The 26,417-nt window shown below is 54.9% G+C and overlaps 1 protein-coding gene across 2 annotated transcripts in view; it reads left to right on the top strand.

Annotated features, from left to right (window-relative positions):
• ELL (elongation factor for RNA polymerase II) overlaps positions 1–26,417 on the top strand; it is a gene marked incomplete at both ends in the record, with an annotated part of 49,468 nt that overhangs the window by 3,300 nt on the left and 19,751 nt on the right. The gene's annotated exons all lie outside the window — the stretch shown is intronic.

The following is a 26,417-nucleotide window of genomic DNA, read 5'->3' as shown; positions in this document are numbered from 1 at the left end:
TTTTTTTTTTTTATGGTCTGGGGCTGGAACTCAGGGCCATTTGACCTCTGAGCTACACCCCCTACCCTATTTTTTATTCTTTATTTTGAAACAGCGTCTCACTAGGTTGCGGAGGGCCTCACTAAGTAGCTGAGGCTGTCTGTGAACCGTGATCCTCCTGCCTTGGCCTCTCAAATGCTGGGATTACATGTGTGCACCACCACAACCGGACTCCAGCCCTATTTTTAATTCTGAAACAGGGTCTCACTGAGTTGCAGAAGGCTTCACTAAGTAAGTAGCTGAGGCTGGCTGTGAACCTGCGATCCTCCTGTCTCAGCCTACCAAGTACCATGATTATAAGCATACACCATCACGCCTGGCTATCCCTAGTCTTATTTTATTTATTTATTTATTTGGTGGTACTGGAGGTGGAACCCAGGGGCATTTCTACCTCCGGGCTACACTCCCAGACCTATTTTATATTTTATTTGAAAACAGGGTCTCACTAAATGGCTGAGAGCCTCACTAAGTAGCTGAGGCTGGCTTCGAACCTGTGCGATCCTCCTGTCTCAGCCTCCCAAGCGCGGGGATTACAAGTGTGCGCCACCACGCCCGGCTTCATTTTACTTTTTACTTGTGAAAAGGCTTTTGCACATTCAGGTTGGGGTGGCTGGAAAGAAATCCTGTGGCACTTTCTCTATGGCTCCTGGTTTGGGCGGCCTGGGCAGGAGTGGAGTCCCGTAAGAGTGGAGTCCGAGCTTCCTTGGAGTTGTGTGGTCAACCCCTCCCTTTGACTGGGTACAGCTTCTCTTTGCATAAATGGCCCAGTGGCTCTGGGCCTCCATTCCTCTGGGCCTCTATTTCTCTGGGGCCTCCATTCCTCTGGGGCTCCATTCCTCTGGGGCCTCCATTCCTCTGGGGCTCCATTCCTCTGGGCCTCCATTCCTCTGGGGCCTCCATTCCTCTGGGCCTCCATTCCTCTGGGCCTCTATTTCTCTGGGGCCTCCATTCCTCTGGGGCTCCATTCCTCTGGGCCTCCATTCCTCTGGGCCTCTTTCTGGCTCTGCTGGCTTATTTCCAGGAGAAGAGAGGAAGTGGCTACAGCCGTGCTTCTAAGATGCTGCTCAGAGAAGTCTGCCTTGAAGAAGCAGTGGCTGGGGCCTCGCCTCTCCGGGGCCGAGTGGGCTCTGTGGCCAGCTGCCCTTCTCTCTTCTGGGTGGAGAGGGGCACGCCGCTGGGGCAGGGAGCCCGGAGCTTGGATTTGAGTCTTGAGAGACTTGGATTTGAGTCTGGGCCCTGCCTGCCTCTTGAGGCTTCAGAGTCCGGACTTCTCCTTGTTCCAGATCCTCTACCTCAGAGCCACAGGGCTCCCAGTACGCGGCCACCCAAACTGCAGGTCCTTCTCTCCAGTTGTGAGGGCCATCCCTCCAGCGCTCGGTCTGGCCCGGACCTGGCTCCTGTCTTGGGTCCCGCAGGCCTCAGAAGCAGGCCCCGCCTGTGGAGAGGGCACGGCTCACTCAGCTGCCCCATCTGATGGAGTGTCAGGGTCAGGACACCACATTGGCCTAGGCCGAGTCAGATATCATTAGTGATATCCCAAAGTCCTCAGCTGACAGATAACGAGAGGGGGGATTGAACAGAAACCAGCAGGAAAGACAGACTCCGTCCGTCATGGACAGTGTCAGAGAGGAAATGAAATGAATGATGGTGAGGGCCGGGTGGGTTGGCATTCCACAGGTGGTTCTGGAGGTAACAGCAATGGTGTTGATGGGTGGAGGGTTCCCGGCAGGCTGTGCCCAGGCCTGGGTGTAGAGGGTGCTGGGACCTCAGGTCTGCAGAACCCGGAATCTGGGGGCCACAGGTACCTGCTGTCCTGCGGCCCTGCGAGCCCTGCTGAGACTCCTGCGTTTGCTGGAGCATCCTCATCATCCTGACCACCATCTTGTTTGGGGCTGGCAGAGGACCAAGTCGTGGGCGACACAGCTCTGAAAGGGAGTCACACTGGCACTCCAGCCTCCATCCCCCAGAGGCCCCAGATGTTGGCGACACGGGTGGCTAGTGCAGATCCCTGCACCCATCCTGGAAAGAGCCACCAGTGGAAGGGCCCTGGACCCGAGGAGGGGGTCAGGAGTGGCTGGGGCGACAGGTGACCACCCTACCTGCGATGTGCCACTCCTGTGCCAGCCACTGGATTCTGTCCCTGTCAGCCTGGGTGGGATCCTTGTGGCTCGAGTGAGGAAATAGGGTAGTGACTGGGGTGACTGAGTCACCTGCAGGACCTCCCATGGGGCAAAGCTGAGCACCTGCCTGGAGCTGTGGCCTGCTGGTCAGGCCCAGCAGCATCATGCCCCTACCTGCTGGGCATCCAGGCCTTGGGCTGGCCTGTGTGTTGGTGCTGGGCCATTCTAGGCGGGGGTGAAGGAGCTGTGGAGCCAGCCTGGGGCTGAGGAGTCGTGAGGGAGGGAGGGAGCCCTGCCCTAGTCACGCCGACCCTTGACCCTGCTTCCTGCTCTGCTGTGGTGACTGTGTAAACAGCAGGCCGCTGGGGATACCCACCCTCTGTTGACTCATGAGCGGCCAGAGTTCACCACCCTTCCAGCCGCCGTTGTGACATCACTCAGGGATTGTGACATTGCCAGCCAGTGTGAAAGCAGGAGCTCTGTCCACTCGCATCCTTGGCCAGAGCGCAGAGCCTGGCTGTCTCGGTTGGCTCGGGGCAGCACCTGTGTGCAGAGCCGCAGGGCGCAGACAGATAATTAGCTGCCTGCAGGGCTTGGCCTCTGCCCGTTTTGGGTCTCCCTTCCTCCTGTGACGTCTGCCTTTGTGACTTACCTGTGTTTTCTCCTTGGCTTGTCAGTCACAAGATTTGTGTGATTTCATCTCTGCAGTGAGCTACAGAGAGAAGGGACACTTAGAACAGTGCCCCCAAATGACTTCTGATCTGTGGGCACAGTGACTGTCAAGGACAGGCGGCTGTGTGCTGTAAAAAAGGAAAATTGTGCTGAGTGTGGTGGTGGCCCCAGTACTTGGGAGGCTAAGACAGGAGGATCACAGGTTCGCAGCCAACCTCAGCTCCTTAGGCCCCCTGCATTTTAGTGAGATCCTGTTTCAAAATAAAGAATAAAGCCCAGCGTAGTGTCTCATGCTTGTAATCCCAGTTTGTAATCCCAACATTCCAGAGGCCTCACTAAGTAGTTGACAGCCTCAGCTACTTAGGCCCTTAGCAACTCAGTGGGACACTGTTTCAAAATAAGAAAAATGGGCTGGATGTAGCTCAGAGGTAGAATAAAAAATTGGGCTGGGGTATCACTCAGAGGTCGAATACTCCTGGGTTCATTCCCCAGCACCGTATCCCCAAACCCCAAAAACGTCTCCTTCACTTTTTTTTTTTCCAGTATTGGGGATAGAACCCAGGGGCATTATACCTCTGAACTACACCCCCAGCCTATTTTTTATGCTTTTGAATTTTTGAAACAGGGTCTCGCTGAGTTGCAGAGGGCCTCGCTAAGTAGCTGAGGCTGTCCGCGAACCGCGATCCTCTGGTCTCCACCTCCCCAATGCGGCAGCTCTGCTCCTGGCCTCCCAGTGCCTCTGGCATCAGGGTATCAGGATGGTGCGCCATGTCATCTGTGGCCTTTCTTCCTGGCTAATTAAGGTCTTTTTTCTCCAAAATTTTACATGCGCACATGCGCATATGTGTAAGGATGGAGCTCAGTTCCACAAATGCTAGACCATATATATATATTTTTTTTTGGGCGGGGGTACTGGAGATGAAACCCAGGGGCATTTTACCTCTGAGCTACACCCCCAGCCCTATTTTCATTCTATTTATTTATTTATTGTGGTCCTGGAGATGGAACCCAGGGGCATTCTACCTCCTTGCTACACCCCCTGCCCTATATTTTATTCTTTATTTTGAAACAGGGTCTGAGTAGCTGAGGCTGTCCTCGAACCATGATCCTTCTGTCTCAGCCTCCCAAATGCTGGGATTACAAACATGTGCCACCACGCCTGGCATTTTTAAAATTTTTTTTATTTTGGGGATAGCAGGGCCTTCTACCTCCAGGCTATACTCCCAGAACTATTTTATATTTTATTTTGGAAACAGGGTCTCACTAAGTTGCTGACGGCCTCACTAAGTAGCTGAGGCTGGCTTCAAACCTGTGCGGTCCTCTTGTCTCAGCCTCCCAAGCACTGGGATTGCAAGCATAGAGCCTCGCTAGTTACTGAGACTGTCCTTGGTCTCATGATCTTCCCATCTCAGCCTCCCAAGTACTAGGATTAAAAGTGTGTGCCACTTAAGCCCATCTGTTTCCTCCTCCTCTTCTTCCTCCTCCTCTTCTTCCTCCTCCTCCTTTTCTTTCTCCTTTTTTATTTTGAGACTGTGGTACTGTGTGGCCCAGGCTGGCCTTGAACTGAACTCAAACATCCTGCCTCAGCCTCCCAAGTGACTGGTATGTCAGCTTGCACCACCATGCCCAGCTCAAATTTGCCTTTTTCCCTCCCTCCCTCCCTTCCTCCCTTCCTTTCTCTTTCTTTTTTTTTTTTTTTTTTTTTGCGGGTCTGGGGATGGAACCCAGGGGCATTTGACCTCCGAGCTACACCCCCTGCCCTATTTTTTATTCTTTAATTTGAAACAGGGTCTCACTAAGTTGCGGAGGGCCTCAGTAAGTAGCTGAGGCTGTCTGCGAACTACGATCCTCTGGTCTCAGCCTCCCGAATGCTGGGATTACAAGCGTGCGCCACCACGCTCAGCTCGCTCTTTCTTTCTTTCTTTCTTTCTTTCTTTCTTTCTTTCTCTCTCTCTCTCTCTCTCTCTCTCTCTTTCTCTCTCTCTCTCTCTCTCTCTCTCTCTCTCTCTCTCCCCCTCTCTCTCCTCTCTTGTGGTTCTGGGGATTGAACCCAGGGGCCTTCTACCTCTGAGCTACAACCCAGCCCTATTTTTTTTTTTTTTTTTTTTTGTGGTACTGGAGATGGAACCCAGGGGCATTTGACCTCCGAGCTACACACCCCTGCCCTATTATTTATTTTTTTAAATAATAATAATAATAATAATTATTATTATTATTAATTTATGGTACTAGGGGTGGAACCCAGGGGCTTTTCTACCTCTGGGCTGTACTCCCAGACCTATTTTATACTTTATTTGGAAACAGGGTCTCACTAAGTAGCTGACACTGGCTTTGAACCTGTGTGATCCTCCTTGTCTCAGCCTCCCAAGTGCTGGGATTACAAACGTGTGCTACCACGCCTGGCCGTGAACCGTAATCCTCTGGTTTTAGCCTCTCGAATGCTGGGATTACAAGTGTGGGTCACTAAGCCTGGCTCCCAGCCCTATTTTTTATTCTTTTTTTGAAACAGGGCCTCACTGAGTTGCAAAGGGTCTCACTAAGTAGCTCAGGCTGTCTGAGAACCCAGAACCCAGCTCCATACCAAGCTCTTATTTTTTATTCTTTATTTTGAAAGAGTGTCTCACTAAGTTGCAGAGGCTGGTTAGAAATTTCAGTCCTCCTTTTTCAGCCTCCAAAGTACTAAGATTACAAGCATGTACTATCATGCCTGGCTTCCAGTTTTTATTTGTTATTTATTTTTTTCTGTACTGGGGATGGAACCCAGGGGCATTCTACCTCCAAGTGACACCCCCAGTCCAGTTTTTAATTTTAATTTTAATGTTTTTTGTGGTATTAGGGATGAAACTCAGGGGCATTCTACCTACGAACTACTCCCCCAGCCCTATTTTTATTTTTTTTTAATGGTACTGGGGATGGAATCCAGGAGCATTCTGCCTCCAAGCGACACCCCCAGCTGATTTTTAATTTATTATTTTTATTTTTTGCAGTACTAGGGATGGAACCCAGGGGCATTCTACCTACGAACTACACCCTCAGCCCTATTTTTTTGTCTTTGGTTTTTTTTTTTTTTTTTTTTTTTGGTGGTACTGGGGATGGAATCTGAGCTACACCCCTAGTCCTATTTTTTATTCTTTATTTTGAAGCAGAGTCTCACTGAGTTGCAAAGGGCCTCACTAAGTAGTAACTGAGGCTGTCCTTGAACTGCGATCCTCCTGTCTTAGCCTCCCAAATGCTGAGATTAAAAGTGTCCCCAGTACCACAGAAAGAAAGAAAGAAAGAAAGAAAGAAAGAAAGAAAGAAGAAGGATCTCACTAAGTTGTGGAGGGCCTCACAAAATAGTTGAGGCTGTCCTCGAACCTGTGACCATCCTGCTTCAGCCTCCCAAGTGCTGGGATTGCAAGCACGTACCAGCACACTCGACTGGCCTCACAAATGTTTGGCGAGTGCTTTACTGCTGAACTGTGGCCTCAGTCCCCCAAACTTTTGCTGTTTTAATGTCTTTATCTTCCACGTGGTGTGAACCCTAAAGTTCACGATTCCTTGATCACGCACGTGTCCTGGATGCTGTCCGTTATCTGAATTCTGGGTGCTGGGCGGGCTGCTTCCCTGGGGAGGGCCAGTATGTCAGAGGGCCTGGTGGCCTTCATTCCCTCACGGAGCCAGACGCCACGGCCGCTGAGAATTCTGTTCCAGGATGTGCTGGCTCTTGCTGGGGCGCTGCGGTCGCGAGGGCCATGTGAACGCAGGGAGGCTGGAGGAGGCTATGGATGGAGGCTGCACAGGACAAAGGTGGGAAGCGCGGGGGAGGCCACTGCCTGGTTGGAGCCTTTGCTGTGGAAACTTCTTGGCCTCCCCAGCCTCGTTGTCGTGCTTGAGCCAGAGGGCGAGTAGCAGTGGAAATGGGGTCCTGCAGGGCCCGATGATGCGCTGGTGCAGGCTCTGGGCTGTCACCACAGGTGAGAGGCCCTCCGGTGCCCGTGTGGTGTGCATGCAACATTATCGCGTTGTCGTCATGGCTAGGCTGCAGATCTTGGGCGCCCTACTGTGGTGATGCCAGCCCGAGCCAGGTCTTCCTCACTGCTGGCCTGGTCCCAGAGTGTGGATGTCCTGAGGTCCCTGTGGACGCCTGCACGTGCCCTGGAAGATGGACTTGAGTGGCTGTGGTCACTCTGGAAGCCTCTGGCCTTTATTCTGGTTCTCGGGTTATATCCGGGCGCAGGGCACTGGAATGCCATGCTTCCCCAATGGCCCTGCTCTCCAGCCCCATGGCAGTTTCTGGATTGGGGGTGCTCTGGACACCAAGAGTTCAGGTTGGGCTGGGGTTGTCTTTTGAGAGAGTGCCTGGAGTCTGTGTCACCCTGAGTCAGCCTTACAGGTGGGGTGCAGAGTAGATGGTAGAGGTCCTAAGTGGAAGCCGGGCGTGGTGGCGTACACTTTAATCCCAGCATTCGGGAGGCTGAGACAGGAGAATTGTAGGTTCACAGCCAGCCTCAGCTACTTAGTGAGGCCCTCTGCAACTCAGTGAAGCCCTGTTTCAAAATAAAGAATAGCCGGGCGTGGTGGCGCACGCTTGTAATCCCCGCGCTTGGGAGGCTGAGACAGGAGGATCGCGCAGGTTCGAAGCTAGCCCCGCGCGCTGGCTTAGGAGACCCTGTTTCCAAATAAAAATGCAAAAATAGGTTTGGGAGTGTAGCCCGGATGTAGAAGGGCTTCCAGGAACCCCAGTACCACCAAAAAAAAAAAAAAAAAAAAAAAGGAATAAAAAATAGGGCTGAGGGTGTAGCTCGGAGGTAGAATGCCCCTGGGTTCCATCCCAGTACTACAAAAAAAGGGAAAAAAAGAAGGGCTAAGTGGCCTTTTGGTGGCTGTGTTGAGTGTTAGGCTGTGCTCCTGAGCAGGCTGCTGGGTGGGGCCGCCCACCTTGGAGCGCTAGAAAAATTAAGGTGATGGAAGTCGTCATCAGTGCCCCCACCCCACCTTCATAGGCGAGAGAGGCCAGGGCTCCCGTGGGGCCCTCCCTGGTGTCAGCAGAATGAATGTTCAGGCCTCTTCAAGGACATTGATGATGTGCTGGGCTGAGGACAGCTGGCTCCAGTGCCCCCAGCACACGGGCTGGGCCACAGGTCCTGCCTGCTGGCCTGCAGGAGAGGCTGGCTGCCCTCCTGCTCGTCCCCTGTGACCTGAGAAAGTGATGCCCTTTGAACTTGGCTCTGTTGATGGTTTTGCTTTTGTCTGCCGTAGTGCTGAGGATGCACTCCAAGGCCTTGTGCATGCCTGGCCAGTGCTCCAGCCCTCATTTAAAGTTTCATTTTGAGACAGGCCAGCCTTGGACTTGTGATCCTTCTGCCTCAGCCTCCCAAATAACTGGGATTACAGGCATGCACCACTGCAGCTGCCTTCCATGTATGGGGGTTATAGATGTGTGCCGCCATGTCCAACTTTTTTATGGGGGGAGGTGGTCTCTGAGCTTATTATTTTTATTTTTTGTCGTACTGGGGATTGAACCCAGGGGCATTCTACCCCTAAGCTACTCTCCAAATCCTATTTTATTCATTTATTTTGTGGTACTGAGAATGGAACTAGGAACATTCTACCCAGCCCTGTTTTATTTCTGGTTTTTTTAATTTTTTTCCCCCCAGTACTGGGGATGGAACCCAGGGCCATTCCACCTCTGAGTGACACCCCCCAGCCCTAATTTTTTATTCTTTATTTTTTGAAACTGGGTCTCACTGAGTTGCAAGGGGCCTTACTAAGTAGCTGAGGCTGTCTGTGAACCTCGATCCTCCGGTCTCCACCTCTTGAATGCTGGGATTACAAGCATGCACTACTACGCCTGGCTCTCTTCTTTATTTTGAAACAGTCTCACTGAGTTGCAAAGGGCCTCACTAAGTAGCTGAGGCTGTCCATGAACTGCGATCCTCCTGTCTCAGCCTCCTGAATGCTGGGATTACACGCGTGCGCCACCACGCCCGGCTCTCTGAGCCTGCCATGATGTGTACCTGACTTGTAGTAGGAGTTAGGGTCTATGGAGCTTGTGACACTTGGTTGACCACAGATAGACCCAAGAGTTACCTGATTGCAGGTGAGACCCCCACCCCATGTGCCTGCCATAGCCCTCCTGGAGGAGTTGCTTTGGGCTGACTTTACTGAGGGCAGGCGAGTTGAGTCACCTGGGACCCGAAGGGGAAGGGGCTTGGGCTGTTGTGGCGCGGTGGCTGGAGCCTCGTCTGGCTGGTGGTGGTGCAATGTGACACTGCGCCCTATGTGCAGAAAGCAGCGTGCGGCCCTGCTGTTAGGCATAGGCTGCCTCTGTAGCCTGGAGACTTGGGGAAGGAAGGGGTTCGCAGCTCGAGACCCCAGCCTCCCAGGGGCAGGACCCCTTAACGACACAAAGGCCCCAGAGACTCTGGAGAGCAGGGACTGAGGCCGCATCTAGTGGAGGAGGCAGAGCCTACTTGTGTGTGTTTAGCCGTTTGTGTCCCACCTCGAATTCAAAGATAACTTTTGTGTGGGGTACTGAGAATTGAACTCAGGGACATTCTACCTGTGAACTGTAGCCCCCAGCCCTTTATTTATTTGTTAGCACTGAGGATTGAACCCAGGGGTATTCTACTCCGAGCTATACTCCTAGCCCATTTTTTAATATTTATTTCGAAACAGGGTCTCACTAGGTTAATGAAGAGTCTCACTATTTACTGAGGCTGTCCTCGAACCTGCAATCATTCTGTCTCAGCCTCCTGAGTACTAGGATTACAAGCCTAGGCCATGCCTGGCTTATTTTCATTTTGAGAAAGGGTCTCCTTAGGTTGATGAGAGTCTTGCCATTTGCGGAGACTAACCTCAAACCAGTAATCCTCCTGTCTTAGCCTCCCAAGTGCTGGGATTCTGGGCATGCAGCACCATGCCAGCTCAGATTAGCTATTTGGAGATGGGTGTAGCTCAGTGGTCAGTGCTGGAAAGAAAAAGAAAGAAAAGGAAAAAGGTGACCAGGTCCTGGTCCCCGCTGCCACCATGTTGTGGAACTGGACTTTTTTCCTGGCAGGAAGCCTGGAGGCCTTGTGGGGGGCACTTGGCCTCTGCCTGGGGGGGCCTAACCCCTGCACAGCCCTCCTCTGCCCTGAGGCCTTTGCTGAAGGGGGATGGAGGATGGAGGAAAGGTTTTCTGACCCTGCGGGCAGTTGCTGCCCACCTGCAGGGTATCCTGGGCCTCCAGCCACAGATGGAGTGTGTGGGGAGCGTGTGCAGGTCGTTGCTGGATCCTGACCTTGCTCACCTTGGAGTCCCCAGGCCCAGCCCCCAGTGCAGGCTCAGCTGCTCTAGGGGCCTCTAGGCCGAGGGCCAGGGGAGCCTGCCTGCCTTGCTGCCTGGGGGACCCAAGGACTCAGGGCCAGCTCCGCTTGCCTCCTTGCCACTGCCGTAGGAGGCTTTCTTTTTCTTTCCTCTTTTTACTTTTTGGTCCTGGGGACTGAACCCAGGGCGTTCCACCTCTGAGCTACATTGAGTTTAGGAACTATGTCTCTCTGGGTTGCTGAGGCTGTCCTGGAACCTGCAGTCAAGTACTGGGATTATGGTGTGGGCTACTACACCTGGTTCCTTTTCCTCTTTTTTTGTGTACTGGAGATTGGACCCAGAAGCATTCCACCTCTGAGCTACACCCCAGCCCTATTTTACTTTTATTTCAAACTGGGGTCTTGATAGGTTGATAAGTCTTACTACTTAATTAAGGCTGTTCTTGAAACTGGGATCCTCCTGTCTCAGCCTCCCAAGTACTGGGATTACAGACATGTGCCACCACACCAAGCATTTTCCTATTTATTTATTCATTCATTTATTTATTTTTTGCGGTCCTGGGGATGGAACCCAGGGACATTCTACCTCCGAGCTAAACTCCCAGATCTATTTTATATTTTATATGGAAACAGGGTCTCACCAAGTTGCTTAGAGCCTCACTAAGTTGCTGAGGCTGGCTTCGAACTGCTATCTTAGCCTCCCAAGTTGGATTATAAGTGTGTGCCGGCACCACACCCAGCTTTTCCTCATTTTTAAACAGTGACTTTTGGGGGAGACCCAGCTTCTGCTGTGATTCCCTGTGTGTGGAGGGACTGACTTTGGGGTTTCAGAGACTCAGGGGTGAAGAGAGCCCCGCGTCTATTCCGAGCGCCAGGTGGCAGGTGTGCTTCACCCCATAGGACAGTGGGAAGGGTCCCAGGAGGGCTTTCCGCCCTGCACTTCCAAAGTACTGTGCCCGCCTCCCCGATCCACGGCTGTGGGGAGCTTGCTTCCGTGAGCAGCAGGGAGCTGGACCCGGAGCCACGCAGCGGGCTGCTAGGGTGTGTGTGTCCTCAGCTCAGCCCTAGTGCCCAAACAAGTCCATTAAGTCATGGTCTGCGGGCCAGGTCAGGCCACCACCTGTCTCTCTAAAAACAGTTTATCTGGACGTAGCCTGCTGGTGCAAGACAGACCTGGAGAGCCTGAAACACAGTTTCTTTTGCCTTTCCCAGGAAAGCTTCTAGTGGTCAGTCTAGATGGTTGGCCCTCGAGCAGGGCCTACAGCCCCTGGAGCCTCGCTCTTGGGCAGGCCTGGACCAAGACTTTGGAGAGTCGCTTTGCCCTGGCTCCTTCCTTCCACCAGTGGGACAGTGGGAGGTGATACCTAACTCGAGTCATGTGGTCAGAGAAGATGCAGTTAGCCTGGGAGCAGGGGCGCAAGCCTAAAACCCCAGTGACCCCCAGCAACTTGGGAAACTGAGGCAGGAAAATGGCTAGTGAGACCTGTGTCCAGAAACAAAGGCTGGGAGTACACCTCAGTGGTAGAGCCCCTGGGTCCCATCCCCAGCAGCACACGACACACGCACATAGAAGTCGGGCCTATAGGCCTGGGTCCTCTGGCCACCCTCCCAGCTGACTCCTGCATCCCACCAGGCGACTCTTGAGGCTTTTCAGGAGGTTTCTTAGGTTTGCCACAAACAAGCCTGGCATAGATTGTGAGACTAGCCTCTTTATTTGTGACCTATGTGTGACCTTTGGAACTGAAAATGAAACACTGACCGGAAGGGCCAGAGTGCATGTGTGTCCCCTGTGGAGCTGGGAGCAGCTGTAGTCTCCCAAGTCCTCCCACTTCAGCCTGCGGGCCCTGGGCATAGTCCCTTGTCCCTGAGGGCTCTGCTCTGTGGACCTGCTGTCCTGTGCGGAGGAATGGCGGTCACATGCGTGGCCACCTCATGTCACCCTCCCCCATGGTAGATGGGGTGCAGGGCCCGTTCTCACTTGGCGGACTTCCCCACAGGCCAAGGTGCAGTGAGCCCAGAAGAGCCAGACCTGGGTCGTGGTGCAGAGATGGCGAGCCCCTTGTCTGGCTCTCCTGAGTGGCCCTTCCTGAGCAGTTACCACCCTGCACCGGGCGCAGAGCACCTGCAGGGCTTCCGGCTTCGGCCTGGGTGTTGATAGATAGGCAGGCTTCTCAGGCTCTGCTAGCCCCAGGCTCCAGCAGCCCCCAGGCTGTGCACGGCTCCGGGTTTCTGCCACTGCAGCAGCCTGGCTTTGGCCAGAGCCTCCCTTTTGAGCTGTGTGTATATCATCAGCTGCTGCAAGCCAGGAAGGACCTGGCAGGGAGACTTGTGCAGGCAGGGGCTGGTTGCTGCAAGAAGAGCTTGTTCCTTCTCCTGGTGGCACTATTTTTGGAGTTCAACGCTCAGCGACGTCTGCTCGTTCCAGGGAAATATGCCCAGTGCACAGTACATCTGGTGAGGGACAGACACTGCTGTGCCCACTGTCGCTCATTGCCAGCCTGCTCTGGGCTTGGGCCGGGCAGGCCGGCTCCCGCCCCCAGGATGTGGGGCCACAGGGCCAGTCCCCCATCAGGCATAGCTAGAAGAGCATTCCAGTTGAGGCGGCCTGGCCCTGAGGGGCGGTGAGGTGCGGCCTGCCCGCCCTGTTCTTAAGCCCAGCGCAGCAGGGTCTGACCGAGCCTGGGTGGCAAAGCAGATCTGCTGGCCACAGAACAAAGCTGACGTGCCTTACACAGGCACGGACAGGGCTTTCTCTTGGGGGTGGGATCTGGATGCGGCCTGGGGCCTGCACGCTCCCTGTTCTCAGCATGTGAGTTTGTTGGGGCCTGGCCCCTTGGTGGCAGGAGTGGTCAGTGAGCGTGGCTCTAGCCCCAGCAGTGCAGGAGCGCATACCCTGCCTGCTGTAGGCCGACCAACCTCAGTGGTACCTCATGCCCCGGAGCGTGTGGGTCAGTGTTTGTGCTGGAGTGCAGGCTACCTGTGGTGAGGAGTCTAAAGGGGCCACAGGTGGGTCTCCAGAGGATGAAGGAGCAGGACCTGCATCCTGCATCCTTGGGCCATGCCAGCAGAGCCGTCACCTTGTGACCGCACCCAGGCTGGTTCTGAGCCAGTCTGCAGACCAGGTGGACTGCCTGCAGCCTGGCCTGGGGGGCATGGCCCAGAGGCTGCCATGGCCTATGGCCACATGGAACCCAGGGCTGGGAGGGGGTCGAACAGCTTTCAGGGCTGGGAGGGGGTCGAACAGCGTGGCAGAAGAGAGGCAGGCTGCCACTTCTCCTTGCTGGGTATTGGGTGTAGTGGTATCACCCTGGGCCTCAGTTTCCCCTGCAGCATAGAGTTATTGTGTAGTGACGGCACAGGTTGGCCAGTGTGTGTGGCCCAGGCTGTGCGCAACCCTCGGATCCTGCCCTGCGTGTGGTCACAGTCCCCCTGCACCTGTGGCATGTTTGTGGATGCAGATAGGGTGTCGCAGGCCTCTGGTAGCTGGTGTCCCATTCCCTTCCCGTTTCCTGCCACAGATGCTGGCTGTGCGCTCTTCCCTCCCATGGTCCGCTCTGTGCCCGTCAGGTGAAGAGCCCACTTCATCCGGGGTAGGAGGAGCAGGAGTTAGGACCAGGGGCTTGGTGAGGGCGCACACCTGTGACCCCAGCATCCAGAGGCTGAGGCAGAGGGGTCGCAGGCTTGAGGGTTGCCTCAGCATTGTAGCAAGACCCTGTCTCTTCATTGTCTTTTTTTATTTTTGGGTGGTATTGGGGATCAAACTCAGGGACATTCTGCTTCTATTTTATTATTTATTTATTTTGGTATTGGGGATCAAGGTAGCTCAGTGCTATACCTCTAGCCCTTTTTTTTGTTTTGTTTTGTTTTTGCAGTACTAGGGATGGAACCCAGGGCCATTCTACCTCCAAGCTAGGTCCCCAGTCCTATTTTTTTATTTTGTACTTTATTATTTATTTATTTATTTATTTATTTATTTATTTATTTATTTATTTTTGGTGGTACTGGGGATAGAACCCAGGGGCCTTCTACCTCCGGGCTACACTCCCAGACCTATTTTATATTTTATTTGAAAACAGTCAAACCTGCGCGATCCTCCCGTCTCAGCCTTCCAAGCGCAAGGATTATAAGCATGCACCACTACGCCTGGCTTTATTCTGTATTTTGAAACAGGGTCTCACTGAATTGCAAAGGGCCTCACTAAGTAGCTGCGGCTAGCTTTGACCTGCGCGATCCTCCTGTCTCAGCCTCCCAAATGCTAGGATTACAAGTGTGAGCCACCACACCCGGCTTATATTTTTTTATTTTGAAACAGGGTTCCACTGAGTTGCAAAGGACCTCATGCCGGCTCCAGCCCTGTTTTTAAATTTTGAAACAAGGTCTTTCTATGTCAGGGAGGGCCCCAGTAAGTTGCTGAGGCTAGCTGTGAACCTCTGATTCTCCTGTTTCAGCCTCCCAAGTACTGGGCCATCGCTCCTAGTTTATAACAAATTACAAATTTTACTTTTTTGCTTTGATGGTGCTGAGGATTGAACCTAGGGCCTCATGCGTGAGAGGCAAGTGCTCTACCACTGAGCTACGTTTCCAGCATCCACCACCTCTTGAATCCTGTGGCATGTCAGACAGACCAGCAGGAAGGCCTGCGCTTTGGCTTCTGGTGTGCATTTCAGCTTCTGAGAGGCTGGATCACAGGTGTGTGCCACTGCGCTTGGCCTGATTGTTCTTTTCTTTTCTTTTTTGTGGTACTGGGGGTGGAACCCAGGGGCTTTTCTACCTCCAGGCTCTACTCCCAGATTTATTTTTTTATATATTCTTTACTTGGAAACAGGATCTCACTAAGTTGCTGAGAACCTCACTCAGAAGCTGAGGCTGGCTTTGAACCTGTTCGATCCTCCTGTCTTAGTCTCCCAAGTGCTGGGATTACTAGCATGGCCACCATGCCCGGCATTTCTTTGCTTTTTTCTTTTATTTATTTATTTTTTTTTTGCAGTACTGGGGATGGAACCCAGGGGCATTCGACCTCTGAACTACACCCGCAGCTCTATTTTTTATTCTTTATTTTGAAACAGGGTCTCACTGAGTTGCGGAGGGCCTCGCTAAGGAGCTGAGGCTGTCTGCGAGCCACAATCCTCCTCCTGTCTCAGCTTCTCGAATGCTGGGATTACAAGTGTGTGTGCGCCTCCACTCCTGGTTTATTTTTTATTTATTATTGTGGTACTGGAGATGGAACCCAGGCTACACCCGCAGCTCTATTTTTTATTCTTTATTTTGAAACAGGGTCTCACTGAGTTGTGGAGGGCCTCACTAAGGAGCTGAGGCTGTCTGCAAGCCACGAGCTCTCTGGCTCAGTCTCCCGAATGCTGGGGTTACGAGCGTGCGCCACCATGGCTGGCTGGCTTGGTTTTTCTTCCCGAGTGTTTTATCTTCTGAAGTGACTAGGCCACAGTGAGAGAGAGCTGTGCTGCCCGCCTGGTCCTTGGTGCCTCCTCTGGTCACGGATCCTGTGCAGACCACGGCAGCCAGGGCCTCACCAGGCCGCTGTAGGCGTCGGTCCCCCTCCTGCGCCGCCTAGCCCAATGGCTCGTCTGTAGCTCTTGCTAAACTACACTTTCCTAGAAATGAGGAAAAAGTCACTTCCTGCGCGCAACCTGATTTTATTTATTCTCATGCTCAGGAAGATAGGCTGCCGCCCACAGGAAATAGAGGAAGTGCTCCAGGCCTGGCAGGAGGCACCTCTCCTCAGGCCCAGTCTCCTGGGCACCTCTCTGGAGGGTGCCCCTGCCCTGGACCACAGAGCAGCCCTGAACTCTTTCTGCTTGCGGTTTTGGCCCGAGGCATAGCCTGTGCGGCTCCCTCACCAACAGCCCCCACTCCCGTACCCCCACATTGCTTTCCCATGTTGAGATCAGAAGTGCTGAAGGGCGCTTTGGCGGGCCACAGGCACGGTCCCGCCCGGGCCTCAGTTTCCCCTGTGTAAGGAGGAAGTGGTTCTGTCTGTCCAGATGCTGTGGAGATTGGGTAGAAAGTGAGTGAAAGCCAGACAGGTGCGTGGTGGCTCTGCTGCGACAACCCCCCCCCCCCCCCCGTTCTCTGCAGGACATCTAGACACCTGTGGCAGGAGCAGGCAGCAGGCCCTGGGGACAGGTCCTCTGGCATGTGTGATGGACTCTATTCCCACCTGACACGGGCCTATAGCGGTGGTTCCTGCAGTGCCCACACCTTCCCCACAGCCCACGCTGGGTTCCAGAAATCAAGGAATGCTAGGACAACCTGCGTTACCCCCCCATCAGACTCTCAGGGTGGCCGTGTGTGCTCGGAGCAGCCCGTGCTGCTGATCAAGCCCAGGGCTGGAGCCCATTCTTCCCCTGGTGGGGCAGCCGCTACCTCTAGTTACCCATCTACTGCCCTTTCTCCATAGCCTGGTTCTTCCCAGCCAGTGCCTCCCGCATGCCCTGTGTCCAGTAGGGCCCCAGAGACCTACTGGAGGGCAGCTCAGGCCCTGGGGACCAGACTACAGTGCCTCACCCTTTGCTGTGGCTGTGTGTGAGTAGGGAATGGTTGGGCCCACCCCCAGTATGTCCTGTGGTTCCGAGCGCCTTTGTACCTGGCAGCCGTGGGCCAAGGCTGTCCCCAACACACCTGCGCCATGTTGTCCCCACTGCCAACCTGCTCATGGTGTTTCTCCTGCCCGTCCAATTCTCGATCCCGTGTGCCTCTGAGACGGCGCTTTTGGGGGGGCCGGGTGGGGTGCTTAGGAGCACCTGGCACCCGGGAAGTGAGGAGGGTGTAGTGCATAGGCCTGGCACTGAGGACAGCAGAGAGGGAGTCAGGAAGGTCCCTGTGGCCCTTCCTGGCGGGCAGCAGGGGGCAGGGTGAGGCCGTGCAGGAGAAGGGCGGAGCTGGGAGCTCGCTTTACCGTGCCAGGCTGGGTGGCTCCTGGGAGTCTGGGACTGCCCCAAGGCACACCTGTGCAGCCAGGAGAGCTGTGCAGAGGGCCAGGGCCTGGGTTGTGGCTGGCAGACCTGGAGGCTGCCTCTGTCACCCTCCGGGAATTACCCTGACCCACTGCCCTCCTGCGTGGGGCTTCTCCCTGGTCTGTGGTCTAATTTCCACCCAGGACAGAGTGGCCTGCACTCCCGCTCTGGCCACAGTGGCGAGCAGCCTCAGGCTGAGGGGACTTGCCTGGCGAGCGCTTGGAACTGGAGCTGGGCCGAGCACCGGCCGGCCTGGAGGGAGCTCTGCAGCCCTGCAGCCTGCGTTCCCCTTGCTGCCTGCACCTGCCTTTTCCTGTCGGTTTTCTCGGGTGAGCCAAGGCAGGGCCTGTGCTGGCCTCTGTCACTGACAGCTGCAGGAGCCACACTGCCTGGGAGCAGGGTGGCAGGTGGAGGTTTTAGTTTAGGAGGTGAGAGGATTTGGGGGAGGGGTCCTGACTGGGGGAGTGTACCTGTTCCAGCCTTTCCTGGTGTCCTTCTAACTTGCTGGTGGGTCTGAAGAGAAAGTCCTCCACCTGCTTTGGTTTCATTCACCTTCTTCAAGAAGATCGGGAGCCGGGCGTGGGGGCGCGCGCTGTGATCCCAGTACTTGGGAGGCGGAGACAGGAGGATCAGAGACTCATTCATGGCCAGCCTCAGCTCCTTAATGAGGCCCTCAAAACTTAGTGAGACCCTGTTTCAAAATAAAGAATAAAGAGCTGGGCGTGGTGGCGCACGCTTGTAATCCCAGCATCTGGGAGGCTGAGACAGGGTTGCCGTTCTTGGACAGCCTCAGATACTCAGTGAAACCCCGTTTCCAAATAAAGAATAAAAAATAGAGCTGAGGGTGTAGCTTGTAGGTAGAATGCCCCTGGGTTCCATCCCCAGTACTGCAAAAAAGAAAGAAAAATAAAGAATCAAAAAAATCAGGCTGGGGCTGTAGCTTGAAGGTAGACGGCTCTGGCTTCAATCCCCAGTAGTGGGGAAAAAAGGGGGGAGGGGTCAGGACGATGGCCACAGCTGAGTGGGGCCTTGAACCCCTCATGGTGCCAGAACCTTAGGGTGGGTCCCCAGGAAGGTGGGCTGAGTCAGGAGTGAGTGCCAGGCTATCACTCCAGAGTTTACAGGTGGTGATGTGTTCCTGACCACTGGCAAAGGCAGTGCTTATGCCTCTAGTAATCAGGCTCGTGGAAAGCGGAAGCTTGCAAACACTTGCACACTCACATGGGGGGGCGGGGCATGCACACTTAGGGATTCGCCCAAGCAATGGTGGGCAGTGGGCCCCAGGGCAGGATGGACTGCCTCCAGCTTCACCTCGGGGACTTGTGGACTCAGCGTGGTCTCCACAGGGCAGGGGTGTGAGGGGTTCCACAGGAAGAGGTGAGCCTGGCGGCCAGCAGGAGTGTTCCAGTTGGCGGCCAGCAGGAGTGTTCCAGATGGCGGCCTAGGTCAGACGTGTTCTGTGTGGGCGCTGTGCAGGATGTCTGTGCCCTGGGAGCACAAGGCCCAGCTCTGGTCCTGTGGGCCGCAGCTAGAGCCTCCCTGCGTGCTGTGACAGGTGCCTGGACAGGAGCCCCAGGAGGAGGTGGAGATGCTGCTGCAGCTGGCTGGTGGGGCCTTTGAGATCCCGGCAACACCGGGCATGGTGGCGCGTGCCATTCTGTAGTCCCAGAATCGAGGAGCCCCACTCACCATGAAGATGGTGACTCAGGGCCCTCTAGAGGGGCAGCTCTGGGGAGCACTAGGGAGGCTGAGACAGGAGGGTCGCAGTTCACAAACAGCCTCAGCTGCTTAGTGAGGCCCTTTGCAACTCTGTGAGACTCTTTTTCAAAATAAAGAGCTGGGTGTGGTGGCGTACGCTTGTAATCCCAGTTGGGAGGATGAGACAGGAGAATCATGCAGGTTTGAAGCCGGCCTCAGCTACTTAGTGAGGCCCACAAGTTAGTGAGACCCTGTTTAGAAATAAAAGAAAAAATAGGTCGTGGGGGTGTGTGTGGCCTGGAGGTAGAAAGCCCCTGGGTTCCATTCCCAGTAGCACACACACACACACACACACACACACACACACACACAGAATAAAAAATAGGGCTGGAGGTGTTACTCGGAAGACTGCCCCTGGGTTCCGCCCCCAGTACCACCACCACAACAAAAGATCCAGGCAGAGTGAGCCTTGGAGCAGGAACCCAGTATGGCGGATGAGCACAGCGCAGTGGGGTGGTGAACCCCAGGAGCCCCCAGGCAGTGCTCCAGGCCTGGGGTTGCGGGCCCTGGCGGGTCACCTCTCCAGCAGGTCCCTGCCCTGCGTCAGGCAAGCACTGGATGCTTATCTTGTCACCTGGAACCCAGCAGCAGCTCACAGGTTCTAGATTCCTGCTCCCTCCCACCACCAGGCAGGGCACCCTATTTGGCAGGGAGGTTACCGCAGGACCCAAGACAGAGGAGACCAGTGCCTTTTGAAGGAAGGGCCCTGGGTCTGAGTCTCCTGGGTGGCGATGAGCGGGCAGCCGAACGGCTCTGGCCTCCGTTTCCTCCTCTGCTGGCTTCCTGCCCTCCTCAGGCATGGTCCTGTCTGTGGAAACTCCAGAGACGCTCCAGGGCATGTGGGTGCCTGAGGAGGACGGAGGGGCTGGGTGCAGCAAGGCCTGGCTTTGGGGCTATACCGTCCAGTGCACTTGGGTCAGTGTCTCCTCCGCCACTTTCCTGTCACTGGGCAGCGGGTACCCTCAGTAGGGCATCAGTGAGGTCACTGCCAAGTCACAGTGTACCCGGTTGTCCCCAAGCCACAGGGATCTCCTGAGGCTGCACCCCTGCTCCAAACACAGAGTCTCTGTGTGGACAGGCTAGGCTGCGAGGACCAGGCAGTGGGCCAGCAGCCCTGGGCAGCCTTTGTACCCCTGCTGGGCTTCCCAGGGCAGCTCCTCCTGGACTTCAGGCGCGGCCCCTGGGGAGGCAGTTTGGTGTGTCTGCCAGCAGCCTGGGGGTGTCTATGCCAGGAGCTGTTCGAGGCAGGGGACAGATACTGTACCTGGGGGTATATGAAGGCCAAGTCCTCCCAATAGCCAGGGTGGGCATGAGTGTGGGCTGGTTCACCACCCACCTCCCCAGCTGCTGGACGTGGTGTGGACCACCTGGGCCCTGTCAGAATGCCATCTCTGAGTGGCGCTTCCTCACTCCTGTGGGGGTGCTCACGGTTGGTAGGGAGTGGGAGGGAGAGGCCACCATTACCCAAGGCAGCTGGGAGTCCCGGGCGCACTGGTGTGCGGGAGGGGAATTCAGTCAGACAACCCAAAGAGTGGCCGGGCACTAAAGCAAGACTGCTAGCCAGCGGGCCCTGCCCACAGCCCCACCGGTGTGTGGTTGGTGAGAAGAAGGGGCCACGTCTGTGCACCTGCAGGTGGGCTCCCCGTGGGGGTGGGCTGAGAAGTGCAGGGGGCAGGACCAGGACCCAGTGTGGGTCCCGGCTGTACCATGGAGGCCCAGCCTGGCTCCCAGGAGGAGGGACGGCTCACGTGGCCACTTCAGATGCTTAGGCATCCTAGCAGCTCAGGAGGCTGAGGCAGGAGGGTGACAAACTCAAGTGCAGCCTGAGTGATGTAGTAAGATCCTGCCTGGAAAAAAAGTGAAAAGGGTGTGGTTCCGTAGTAGAGCATCCTGGGTTCACTTCCCAGTACCACAGAAGGGGGCTGCAGATAGAAGAATGCTGTCAAGTGGGGCTTGGTAGCGCATGCCTGTAACTCCAGGAGTTGGAAGGCTGAGGCAAGGAGGATCCCAGGTTCTAGGATAGCCAGCAAGCAGTGAGACCCTCATCAACCTAGTGAGACCTTGTTTTGCTTTATTTATTTATTTGTGGGTCTGAGGTGGAACCCAGGGGCATTCGACCTCTGAGCTATTTTTTATTCTTTATTTTGAAACAGGGTCTCACTAAGTTGCGGAGGACCTCACTTAAGTAGCTGAGGCTGTCCGTGAATTGCGATCTTTCTGTCTTAGCCTCCCAAATGCTGGGATTACAAGCATGTGCCACCGGCTGAGGCCTTGTTTGTTTTATTTATTTATTTATTTATTTATTTATTTATTTATTTATTTATTTATTTTGCGGGTCTGGGGATGGAACCCAGGGGCATTTGACCTCCGAGCTACACCCCCTGCCCAATTTTTTATTCTTTATTTTGAAACAGGGTCTCACTGAGTTGCAGAGGGCCTCACTAAGTAGCTGAGACTATCCGTGAACCACGATCCTCCTGTCTCAGCCTCCGGAATGCTGGGATTACAAGCATGCACTGCCACGCCCAGCTTGGGACCTTGTTTTAGAATCAAAATAAAATAGGGAGCCAGGTGTGGCTACAGCACACTTGTAATCCCAGCATTTGGAAGGCTGAGATAGGAGGCTTGTGGTTCATAGACAGCCTCAGTTACTTAGGCCCTTTACAACTCAGTGAGACTCTGTTTAAAAAAAAAAAATAGGGCTGGGGGTGTAGCTCAGAGGTAGAATACTCCTGGGTTCCATCCCTAGTGCTGCATAAATAAATAAATAAATAAATAAATAAATAAATAAATAAATAAATAAATAAAATAGGGCTGGGGTATAGCTCAGAGGTACAATGCCCCTGGGTTCCATCCCCAGTACCATAAAAGAAAAAATTTGAAAAGGGCTGGAGTTGGGCATGGTGGCACACGTTTGTAATCCCAGCATTCAGGAGGCTGAGACAAGATTGCAGTTTGCGGATAGCCTCAGTTACTTAGCAAGGTTCTTTGCAACTCAGTAAGACCCTGATTCAAGATTAATGCCAGGCGTGGTGGCGCACGCTTGTAATCCCCGTGCTTGGGAGGCGGAGACAAGAGGATCATGCAGGTTCGAAGCCAGCCTCTCTGGCTTAAGAGACCCTGTTTCCAAATAAAATATAAAATAGATCTGGGAGTGTAGGCCAGAGGTAGAAGGGTTCCAGCCCCAGTACCACCAAAAAAAAAAAAAAAAAAAAAGAATTAAAAAAAATAGGTCTGAGGTGTAGCTAGGAGGTAGAATGCTCCTGGCTTCAATTCCCAGTAACACAAAAGAAAAAAATAAAGAAAGAAAATAGGGCTGGGGCTGGAGGTGTAGCTTGGAAGTAGAATGCCCCTGGGTTCCATTCTATCTCCAGTACCGCAAAAAGAAAGAAAGAAAGAAAGAAAGAAAGAAAGAAAGAAAGAAAGAAAGAAAGAGTAAAGTCAGAAAGAAAATAGGCTGGGGTGTAGCTTTGAGGTAGGCGCCCCGGGTTCAGTTTCCAGGCACTCACCGTGATGTCATCGGGAAGACGTAAATTCAAACCACAGCATTCCGCACGCCTCCCAGAACAGCTGAAAAGCCCCAGAGTGAAGCAGACAGCGAGATGCCAGTGCACACGAGCCGCTGGGACTCGCGCCTTTGCTTTGGGGATGTGGCTGGCGCTGCCGCTCGGGGTGTCAGCGGGTGGTCCATGAAGCTGAACCTACAGTCCCCCTGGGACCCCGCGAGTCTCGTCCTAGGCAGACCCCGCGTGAGGGAACTGGACAGCCCGCGTCAGCACAGGGACCTTGTGGATGCTCGTGGCAGTAGGGTGATCTGGCTCAGCCCGCTTGTCACCCATGTGCCCTATGAGGAAAAGGGAGGGAGGTCTGACCCAGGGGAGAGACCAGAGGCGGTGGAGGGTACAGTCAGGACACCTGGGGCAGGTCGCGAGGCCAGAGGATTGCCCAGCCCCAGAGGAGGCCCTGCCGGCACCTGGGCTGCAGCCCGAGCACGCAGGCTCCGGACCTGCGGGGCAGGCTCCTGGGGCGGGCGTCAAGCCGCAGGCTCAGGGGCATTTGTTAAAACAGCCACAGGACACTGTGTGAACCCTTTTACATGGCTTTTTGGAAAAGACAAATCACCAGGATGGAAAAGCGATGGGGATTACTGGTGGCTGAGTGAGGGAGGCTTGGGCTCTGGGCAGGAAGGTGGGTGGCCAGTAATGCCCAGCTGTGTTTATCTGCTGACCCGTGAAAGTCGTGCGGAGCGGGGGGAGGGTGGCACGGCATCTGTTTTTCTAACCCACGGAGTTTAAGACTTTCTTATAAACAGCTCCGTGAGTTCAGATAGCACTCTCTGCTGCACTGGTGCTGTCTGGTCCCTGGCTTGAGGCAGGCAGCTTGGATTCCCTTTGCCAGGTCCCACCGGCTGTCCACAGTGGGCGCTAGCCTCCCAGCCAAGGGGAGGGGATGCTGGGGACCCTTCTCTGGTGGGACCCCAGCTTCCCTGGCGCGGAAGACACATACTTCAGCGTGTGTGTCCAGGGTCCCCTCACCGGCCAGGTCTGCGGCCCCACCTCCAGCTCGTGGCTCTCAGTCCATGTCTAGACTGTCCTGGCGCCCGCTCAGTCCTGCCAGGAAGGTGGGGGGGGGTGGTTCCTGAAAGACGTTTCTCAATCGCTTTGCTTTACGGGAAGGGGCTGGCCAGGCTCTGCCCGGGGCTAACCTTCTCCAGTCCCTTGTCTCTGGGAAGCCAACCAGCTGTGCGGTCAGCGCCTGGGAGGACGTGCAGATGTCTTCCTTCCCTGGTCCCCGCCATGGGGTGGGCTGTAGAGCAGAGGACGGCGGGGAGGTAGCACTGGGCAGAGCTCACCAGGAGCCCAGCAGGGCCCTGTGGGTGCCTACTGCTGAGGGTCCCACTGCGTCTAGGTTGGCAGAGGTGGCCTGGGGCTCTGTCCAGACCAGCCCCTTCTGCTCACGCGTCTCCTCTGTTCCACTCACCAGATTCAGTTGGAGGTTTTCTTTTTTTTCTTTTTCTTTCTGTGGTGCTGGGGATTGAGCACAGGGATAGTCCATCTCCACCCTGGGCAGCCCCAGCCCTTTTTAGTTTGTCTGTCCTCCCTCCCTCCCTCCCTCCCTCCCTCCCTCCCTCCCTCCCTCCCTAACTGGGAATTGAATCCAGGGGCATTATACCTCTGAGCTGCACCCCAGTCCTATTTTTTATTCTTTATTTTGAAACAAGGTCTCATTAAGTAGCTGAGGTTGGCCATGAGCCTGTGATCCTCCTGTCATCTTCCCAAGTACTGAGATTACAAGCATGTGCCACCATGCCTGGCTCGTTTTTCCTTTTGAAACAGTCAGGCTGGATTGCTGAGGTCTCAGGAAGTTGCTGAGACTGGCCTCCAACTTGTGACCCCGTCTCACCTCCCAGGTACTGGGATTGGAGGTGTGCACCACCAGGCCGGGCTTGGAGCACTTTGTTTGTTTGTTTGCTTATTTATTTATTTATTTATTTTTAATGTATTTATTTTTGTGGCACTGGGGATGGAACCCAGAGCCATTCTACTTCCGAGCTACACCCCCAGCCCCCTTTTTTTTCTTTTGCCGTACTGGGAATGGAACCCAGGGGTATTCTACCTCTGAGCTATACTCCCAGTCCTATTATTTATTTATTTAATTTTTTGGGTGGTACTGGGATTCCTGGAAGCCCTTCTACCTCTGGGCTACACTGCCAGACCCATTTTATACTTTTTTATTTTTGGAAACAGGGTCTCTTATCCTCCTATCTCCGCCTCCCAAGCGCGGGGATTACAAGTGTGCGCCACCACTCCCGGCTTTATTCTTTCTTTTGAAACAGGGTCTCAGTGAGTTGCAAAGGGTCTCATTAAGTAGCTGAGGCTGGCCACGAACCGCGATCCTCTTGTCTCAGCCTTCCGAATGCTGGGATTACAAGTGTACGCCACCACGCCCGCTTGGCTTGGAGCATTTTAAAACCAATCTTGCATCTTTTCATTCCACCCTTGACCTTTCCAGTGACAAGATCCAGCATCAGTAGATAAGGACCTATCTTGAAGTCTCTACCTCCCGCCTAGGGCCCAGCAGCTCTGAGGTGCCCGTCCTCTGCACCTGGCCTGGCCCCAGCGGCCTGTCATCAGGCACTCGCTGTCTTGCTCCCTCTAACCTGGGTGAGGGTTGTGCCTGGCAGGGGAGCCCAGGCTGGGCGTGAAGCAGCCTGGCCTCCGCCCCGGATACAGACTGGCCAGTGCCTGATGTGGCTCCACCCTGGGCTGCACCTTCATAACCTGGTGCTGGCCTGCAGAGCGATTTCACAAGCTGCGTCCTGTTGCTTTGCTCTCAGAAGGACCAGGTGTCTGGGTCGTGCAAGAGTTCCCCCTGGCTCATCCTTGTCTCAGAAAAGGAGGCTGAGGCAGGCACCTCGAGGTTGCCACCCGCCCCCCTTCTCTCCCTGTCCCGAGGCTCCCCATGCCGAGCTGCCTGAGGTGGCTGTGGAGTTTGTGCTCCGCGGCCTGGGGCTGAGGGTACCCAGGCCTGGCAGGATGCCACGTCCGCTCTGCCATGTTGAGGCTGCTCTCCAGGGCCGGGCAGCCAGGAGCGGGCCTCTCAGCCTCCCCACAGCCAGCCTTGCTCCTGGGGTGAGGACGGCGAGCCAAGCTTGGGTGCAGCTCCGCGGCACCGTGAGCCGAGCATGTGCTCCCCAGTTTCATCCCCAGCACCCAGAGAAAAAGGAGAGTGGATAGGACCATCTGTGCCTGTCCAAAAATTTGCCCGTTCTCTGAGATTATCCAGAGAATGTTGCTCTAGAACCCCAGACTTGGTGGAGCCCTGCTGCGGGCCAGAGGGCGGGGTGTCCTCAGCGTCCCTGATGCACAGCCCCGCAGGTGGGCTGGCCTTGGTAGCCCCTTCCTGCCCCGCCCTGCGTCCAGACACACACTTGTGTGCTTTCTGTGTCTGCCTCAAGCTTTTCGGTATATTTTTTCTTTGGAAACACTGCTGTCCCAAGCGTGCTGATAGTGCTTGGAAGTCATGGAGGCTGACCAGGTATGGGACTGCCCAGCTGGCTGAGGCCACCAGCCTGCCTCCTCCCAACTCTCCACTCCTGGTTCTATCTGTAGGGGCGCATGAGAGGCAGGACCAAGCTGGCTGAGGGTTTCTGGGGACTCAGTGGGGCTGTGAGGACAGCAGGACCGCCTTCACCCGTGTGGGGCCTAGGGCAAAGTGTATGTGGTTGGGGTGACCCTGCAGGCCGGGGCCCCGGGCACTTGGAGCCCTGCCGTCCTTCTCTTCAGCTGTAGGAACTACTGCCAGCTAGGCTCTTGAGAGAGGGAGCCCATTCCTGCCTTGGATGCCAGCCTTCTGCCAGCCTTGCCCCTGGGCTGCCTGTACCTTGAGGCTCTGGCTCTCCATTCTGTCTGTACCTTGAGGCTCTGGCTCTCCATTCTGTTGTAGCCGTGGGGAAGAACTCACACAGCTCCTTCAGTACCCCGAGCCAGGTGCGGTGGCACCTGTAACACCAGTTCCTGGGGGCTAAGACAGGAGGGTCGTAGGTTTGCAGCCAGCTTCAGCAAGTT

This window comes from Muscardinus avellanarius, assembly GCF_963383645.1.
Source record: "Muscardinus avellanarius genome assembly, chromosome: 18".
Classification (NCBI taxonomy): Eukaryota; Metazoa; Chordata; class Mammalia; order Rodentia; family Gliridae; genus Muscardinus; species Muscardinus avellanarius.
Note: the sequence above shows the minus strand (reverse complement) of the source record. Positions and strands in the feature narration are given on the sequence as shown.